Raw genomic sequence first — 7,094 nt, forward strand, 5'->3', positions numbered from 1 at the left:
GCCACATCCCCACACCCACCCATCTCTGTCCAGTCACTTTCCGGAGTGGCAATGGTCCTTTCTGACAGGAACCTGGGGAGCTTTCCTCAGGCAGGTATCATTACCTTGCTGGTGTTGGCAGTGTTTCTTGGACATGTGAAATCAAGAATACTAAAGGATTTCCTACGCTCTGTAGAAAAAGAAAAAAGGAAGGTTTGATTGAGACTTTTTGTGTATTCCATTTTGCTGTTAATCTATCAATTTGACACAGATTAGAGTCATTTGGGAAAAGGAAATAACAGTTAAGAAAATGTCTCTACTAGATTGGCCTGCGGTGCATTTTATTGGCTGATGATTGATGTGGGAGGGCCAGGTTACTGTGGGCAGGTGCTCCTGGGTGCTATAAGAAAGGAGGCTGAGCAGGCCTTTAGGACAATCCAGGAAGCAGCATGGCCTCTACTTCAGTTCTTGCCTCTAGGTTTCTGCTTTGAGTTCCTGCCCTGACTTCCTTGGAGGACAGAAGTGAAAATGAAATAAACCCTTTCCTCCCCAAGTTGCTTTTTGGCCATGGTGTTTATCACAGCAGTAGAAACTCTAAGTAAGACATAGTCTTTAAAAAAAAAAAAAAAAAGAAACTAAAATAAAATCTAGGGCCAGCAAGTTGACTCACTGGGTTGATGGACTTGTGGCTCACACCTGACTCCCTGGAACCCACATGAGGATGAGAAAAGAGAACCAGCTCCACAAAGTGGTCCTGACTTCCACGTGCATGCTGTGGCACACATGTCCCATATGTGTCATGCCTCATACAATAATAATAATTTTAAAAGATCACTAGAAAGCACTGGAGAAAGAAAACTTAAGTAGATGTCTGCTTCATGCATTCAAATTGAACAAGAATGAAAAGAAAAGAAAAGAGAAGAGAAGAGAAGAGAAAAGAGAGGGGGAGGGGAGGAGAAGGATGAGAAAGAGGAGGGGGAGGGGAGGAAGAAGAGGAGGTAGAGATAGAGAAGGAGTAGAAGAGGAAAAGAGGAGGTGAAGGGGGAAGAAGAAAAGGAAGAAGGGGAGGAAGAAGAGGAAGAGAAAGAGGAAGAGGGGAGTAAAAAAAGGGGGAAGAGGAGGAAGAGAAGAGGGAGGAGGGGAATCTACAGCCACTTCAGAATAGGCAGAAAGTGAAGGTGGCTACAGAAGCAGCAGAGATGTCAGAAGCAGAAGCAAAACATCCAAGCCAGAGAATGAAGAACTGACACACAGAGAGAAGCACAAACAAAGAAGAAGGTGGAGAGAGAAGTCGAGAAAGAGAGCAGTTGTGAGGGGGGACAACAGCAGAACTTAGTGCAGAAGCATCAGGAGGGCAGGAGAGGGAGAGTGAAAGGGGACAAAGGAGAGAAAAGGAAAAAGGGAGAGGGGAGGAGGAAGGTGTAGAAGAGAGACTTGGGAGGCAAAGGCAGTAGAAACAGATAAGAGAGAATCTGGGGCCAAAACAGGAACCACAGATGAAAGCCACAGGGTCAGTGGGATGTCTCAGCATCTAACTGAACTTGCCACCAAGCCTGACGACCTGAGTTCAACCCCTGGCATCCACATGGTGGAGGAAATGCCCTGATTTCCCAGTAGTCCTGATTTCCACACACATATCATAGTGTACGCATGTGTGCACATACATACACAGCATGTGCATATGTAAACACACACTAAATAAATATATAGTTAAAGATAATAAAAGAAATGGAAGAGACAGAGAAAAGAAAACAGCAGAATAAAAGCAGATGCAAGAAAACGTTTAAAGAGCAGAATTGGCAGAAGCCAAAACCAAAAAGAGAGGATGCCAAGGCAGGGGCACAGAGGCAGGGGGAGGCACACAGAGTCGGGGGAGGGGCACAGAGTCAGGGGAAGGACACAGAGTCAGGGGAGGGGCACAGAGGTGGGGACAGAGACCAATGAGAGGCCAGAGAGGACAGGCCAGGATGGCCTGGAACTCTCTGTCTGTTCTCCAAACCCAGTTCCTCCTGCAGACAGAGGCAGATGAGCTACCAAATATTTGCAAAGTACAATAAAAAAAAAATCTATGAGCAAAGTGTATAAGGAACTCAAAAAACTCAACAGAAAAATTAAAAACAACTCGATGTTAAAATAAACAAAGGACCCAGACAGATTTTTTTAATTTATTTATTTTATTTGTTTATTTTATTTTTGTTTGTTTTGCTTTGTTGTTGTCCTTTTTTTCAAGACAGGTTTTCTCTGTAGCTTTGGGGCCTGTCCTAAAACTAGCTCTTGTAGACCAGGCTGTCCTTGAACTCACAGAGATCTGCCTGCCTATGCCTCCTGAGAGGTGGAATTAAATGTATGTGCCACCACTGCCCGGCCCCAGATAGACATACTTAAAGGCATATAAATGGCCACCTAGTTATGACTATATACTCTACATCACTCAATATCAGGGAGATGCAAGTCAAAACCACAAAAGTGAGGTGCCATCTCACACCTGCTAAGTTGTCAAAAGACAGAACTGACAAGGACGTAGAGAAAAGAAAACCCCTACACAGCCTCCACGAGAATGTGAATTGATGCAACTGTTACAGAAAAATAAAACTACCAAGTGTCTTCAAAATGTAAAAACAGTATTTACTATAAAACCCAGCAATATCACTGTAGGGTATATATTCAAGGAAAATAAAACCAGTGTGTTGAAAAGACACGGGTCATCCTGTTTATGTCTCTTACTCACTGTAGCAAGTACTGAACATTTAAGTGTGCTAACAGATAAATGGATAGAGAAAATCTGACACAGACAAGCAGGTATACAATGGAAGAGTATTCACCATTTACTTATTTTTTAAGATTTATGCATTTGTTTATTTTATTGATATATGTATATGTACACGAGTTTGTGCGAACCACAAGTATCAGGCCTCCTGGAACTGGAGTTACGTGTAGTCGCTAGAGCTGCCATCTGGGTGCTGGGAATCGAAGCAGGGTCCTCTGTAAAAGCAGCACTCTCTCTTCATCTCTGAGCCACCTCTCTAGTCCCACGCTTCACCTTTGAAAAGAAGGAAATCCTGCCATTAGCAACATGTATGAACCCAGAAGAGGTTGTGTGAACCTAAGTACGCCAGGCACAGAGACAAGAAACACAGGATGTCTCTTAGAGATGAAGTCATGAGTCATGGAAAAACAAAGGCTGTGAGGTCTTGTGTGTACGGAATCAAAAGTTGTTGAGCTCATAGGAACAGGGGAGATAAGGGGTGCCAGGGGGTAGAAAGTGGAGGAAATGAGGTACAAAGTCTAACTTCTAGGCGAAGAGGCCTGGAGATCTAATAGTACAGCTTGCTAATTTGTTAATAATGAATTATAGCCTTTCAATTTGCTGAGACTAGTTCATAGATGATTGTTTTTGACATATGAGAGATGAGGCAGGTATTAATTAGTGTGCTTGCGTTAATCACATCAGGAGATATTGTGCATACGTTAAGTATGTACAATGTGTGTTTGTCATTCGTGAATCTCAGTAAAGCCGGGTGGGAAGCAAGAAGCACAAACCGAGTTCAGAGTACACAGATGGAAGTGGAACTGAACAAATGGAGCTGGGTGGAGGAGGGGGGAGCCCCTGCTAGGGAAGGGGCATGCTCAAGGTTCTCAGTTTCAGCCAGGCTGAGGTCTGGTGGGGGCCTGGGTAGGCCCTGGTCTTTCCCACCCACGTGTGAGTAACGAACACTGGAGTGTAAACCTTGACCAAGCCTCTGTCCGTGATGGAGGGCAGTCCTGCCATGGGACAGTCTTCCTGCTGAGGAGCCAGAGGGAACCACTGGCCCCTGGGCTTTTCCCAGTCACTAGAGGTGCCTTTGTGGCAACCAGAGGGACTCCAAATGGCTTAAGGGCAAACATGTTCAGACACTAAGAGGTTTGGGTTAAGGAAAGAGAGTACCCCTAACAGCCCCAGTTCTCTTGAAGAGGTTGCTCATTCCTCGAGCCATCTTTGGAGCTACCTCCAAGTCCAGACAAGATACCACTGTCTCTGTGGACTTTGGGGTTTCCATTCTCCCCTTGCCCTCAGGCCCCCACAAACCCCACTGAGCATGCAGAAGGGGAACAAAGGAGGTGGGGGTGGAAGCCCTTGAGGTCCCAAGGCATGATGGGGTCTGTTGTGAGAAGGTGAAGTTCCACCTGCCAGCAGGATCTGGGGGAAGGTATAGGAGGAGGGCTGAGGTCACAAGGAAAGGGCAGAAAGGAAATCCCCATACCTTCTCAATGCAAGAAAGCTTCCCAAGTCAGGTAGATACTGGTTGTAAAATGCAAGGAAGGCAATGTGTATCTTCAGAACATGGCCAGCTTGCTGCAGAGAATATAAGAGTCTGTGGTGTGGGGCTGGAGCCCTAGCTCCCTCGGGGCTGCTTCTCACAGCTTCCAGTCTCACCACCCATAAAAAAGCAGCTCTCTCCTGTTGTGGGAATTCGGTCTGATAGCCAATTGTATTGGGGTGGCTTGGCCCAATGGGCGTGGTCTTCTCTGGATGTGTGACCCAATAAGAACGGGGGGGGGGGGGGGGGGGGGGGGCAAGGGGTCATGCGCTCTCTTGGACGGTGGATGAGTCGGCATCAAGCCACAGCTTGGAGCTTCCCCTTTGCTTTTTGGGAACAAGGTTGCAGAACAGCGGCAGAGAGCTGGTTGCCGGATTCCTCATTCTGTCTTGTAATCACTGTGCACGGATTTTGATATTAATAAAAGATAACACGATCCCCAGACTGCCCTCTTTTCTCTTCCATCCCATCATAGTCCACATAAATGACTTAGAGCAGATTCTGGCATGCTGGGAATGCTCTATAATTCCTCCTTATTCATTAGTAGAATTATAGAATAAGTTCTTACCAAGTCACTGATTGAGCAGCCACTCGACAACTCAGGTCAACATTAAGTACTTAGACCCTGATGCGGTCAAAAGCGAAAGTACCTCAGGAATAAAGAAACTGCCTTTAGCACGGTGGCAGGAGAAGGCACTGTGGCCATTTTCCTCCAATCAATGTCGTCTTTGGATCCCTTCACTTTGAGTGTCCACTCCCACCTGGGTTGGCTCCCTGTTGGCTGTTACAGTAGACACAGTGACTTAATGGCACCAAGCCGCCATCCCTGCTACACTGAGATATCTTTGCAAAAGGCTTTGAGAGGTGCCGATGGAGAAACTGGTATTGAGGAGAAGGATCAAGAGTATGGGGCGTTCATGTGACAAAGAGTGACCTCTGCATATGATATAGTAAGGTCTCCTGAGTCCCCAGGCACCTTCCAGGCAAGGTATCCAAACCAAAGAAGATATCCAATGTCACTTGTCCTTCACATGTTGAAATACTAATGACCATATGGCCAGGGAAGAAGGTATCTTCTCATTTTTTAAAAATTAATTTTCTCTCTCTCTCTCTCTCTCTCTCTCTCTCTCTCTCTCTCTGTGTGTGTGTGTGTGTGTGTGATTATGTTTTGTTCTAAGCAATTCATCTCCCATCTCATTATCCTCCAACATTCTCTCTGATCCCTTTTGGGGGTTTCCTTCCTCCCCAAAATAGTCTTTCCTTCTACATCCATGTCACATGTATTCCATGACCCATCCCGCCCTGAAGATCTCTTCCTCAGTCAGGCAGTGGTGGTGCCCACCTTTAACCCCAGCTCTCAGGAGGCAGAGGCAGGCAGATCTCTGAATTCGAGGACAGCTTGATTTCCAGAGCGAGCTCCAGGACAGCCAGGACTACACAGAGAAATCCTGTCTCTAAAAACAAAATGAAACAAAAGCTCTCTTCCTACACTGTCATGGTTCCATTTCTACTTTCGTGAGTACACGCACGTGCACATGCGCGCGCGCATACACACACACACACACCACACACACACACACACACACACACCACACACACACACACCACACACACACACACCACACACACACACACACACACACACACACACACACACACACACACACACACACACACACCACACACACACACACACACACACACACATTCTTATTTGGGCTTGTTGAACATAATGATCTTCCATCCATCCATTTTCCTACAAAAAGCATGATAAACCTACCACATTTTCCTTACCCATTTGTCTGTAGGTGGACATCTAGGCTGGGCCCAGTTCTTAGCTACTGTGAGACGTACAGGCTCTTCTCCTAGGACTCCATCCCGTTCTACCTCTACCCTGCTACCCCTATCCCAAGGATCTTGAGAACGCCTTAAGACCCACCGCAGCCTCAGATTTTCAAAGCAAAACTGACCACCAAAGATCTCGGCTTCTGATGTGCACTGCCCTTAACATAAAAAAGGAAGCCTGGATGCAGGGTGCTGACACCTACCCACACCCACACCCACGCACACTGCCCCGGCCTCCTCCCTCCTAGTCTTACCAGACTTCCCCCAGTCTCAGGTCCTGGGCACAGCTAGTCCCTACCTCTGGAATATTCCTTCTGTGCCAGTCTCGCATTCACCCCTCTGCCCCCTCCCCACCCCAGCTCTTCCCTCTTCTCCCCTAATTTCTGCCTTCTCAGCAAAGCCTTCCCTGACCTCTGCACTGGCTCAAGCCCCCCTAGCTCTAAATGCTCTTCACTTCCCGCCGCTCGGGTTTCTGTGTTCTTTATATAATGTCCACCTCCCCCGCTGAGTTGCACCCTTAACAGGGAAGGAAGTGCACTGGTTTCATTCACCACTGCACACAACTGTCCCCCAGCCTCGGGTCCTCCCACCCAACAGGGCCTGTTCTGTAAATACTTTCTGTGTGAATGCCTATTTCTAGGTACCATGGCCTCGGACGCTCTGTTGCATAACCAAAGAAGCAGCTGGGGGTATCTAGACATCTGCATCTTGGTCCACTCTCTTCTAACGGAGCTTGGTAGTGACTGCAAAACACATCCATTCCCCTCTCGACAGCAGATCTGTAGGTGGACACAGGACTGCGTGGTCGGTTTCCCAGTGGAAACAGTCCACAGCAACTGTCTTTTGCTATCTGTCCTGATTTGGGGATCCCCTTCTCCCAGGGACACACTAGACCTAGCAAGGCAATAGCCGGACCAGGTGAGGTAAATCTTTCTAAAGAAAAGAACATGCTCACACCCTTTGTTATTGCAG

At 47.0% G+C, this 7,094-nt stretch overlaps 1 long non-coding RNA gene across 2 annotated transcripts; it reads right to left on the minus strand.

Moving 5' to 3' along the window:
* Nucleotides 1-2,781: 2,781 nt before the first annotated feature.
* LOC125412985 (uncharacterized) lies at nucleotides 2,782-6,457 on the minus strand. Of its 2 annotated transcripts, XR_007235789.3 has the most exons (4): nucleotides 6,072-6,457; nucleotides 4,846-5,058; nucleotides 4,221-4,675; nucleotides 2,782-3,019 (listed from the first exon to the last, which is right to left on the minus strand). It is a non-coding gene; the product is annotated as an uncharacterized LOC125412985 (long non-coding RNA). The 2 variants fall into 2 exon arrangements; XR_007235792.3 differs by lacking the exon at nucleotides 4,846-5,058 and having other exon boundaries at nucleotides 6,072-6,454.
* Between the last annotated feature and the right edge of the window lie 637 nt (nucleotides 6,458-7,094).

The sequence above is a fragment of the Myodes glareolus genome, chromosome 2 (genome assembly GCF_982192425.1).
Source record: "Myodes glareolus chromosome 2, mMyoGla1.1, whole genome shotgun sequence".
Classification (NCBI taxonomy): Eukaryota; Metazoa; Chordata; class Mammalia; order Rodentia; family Cricetidae; genus Myodes; species Myodes glareolus.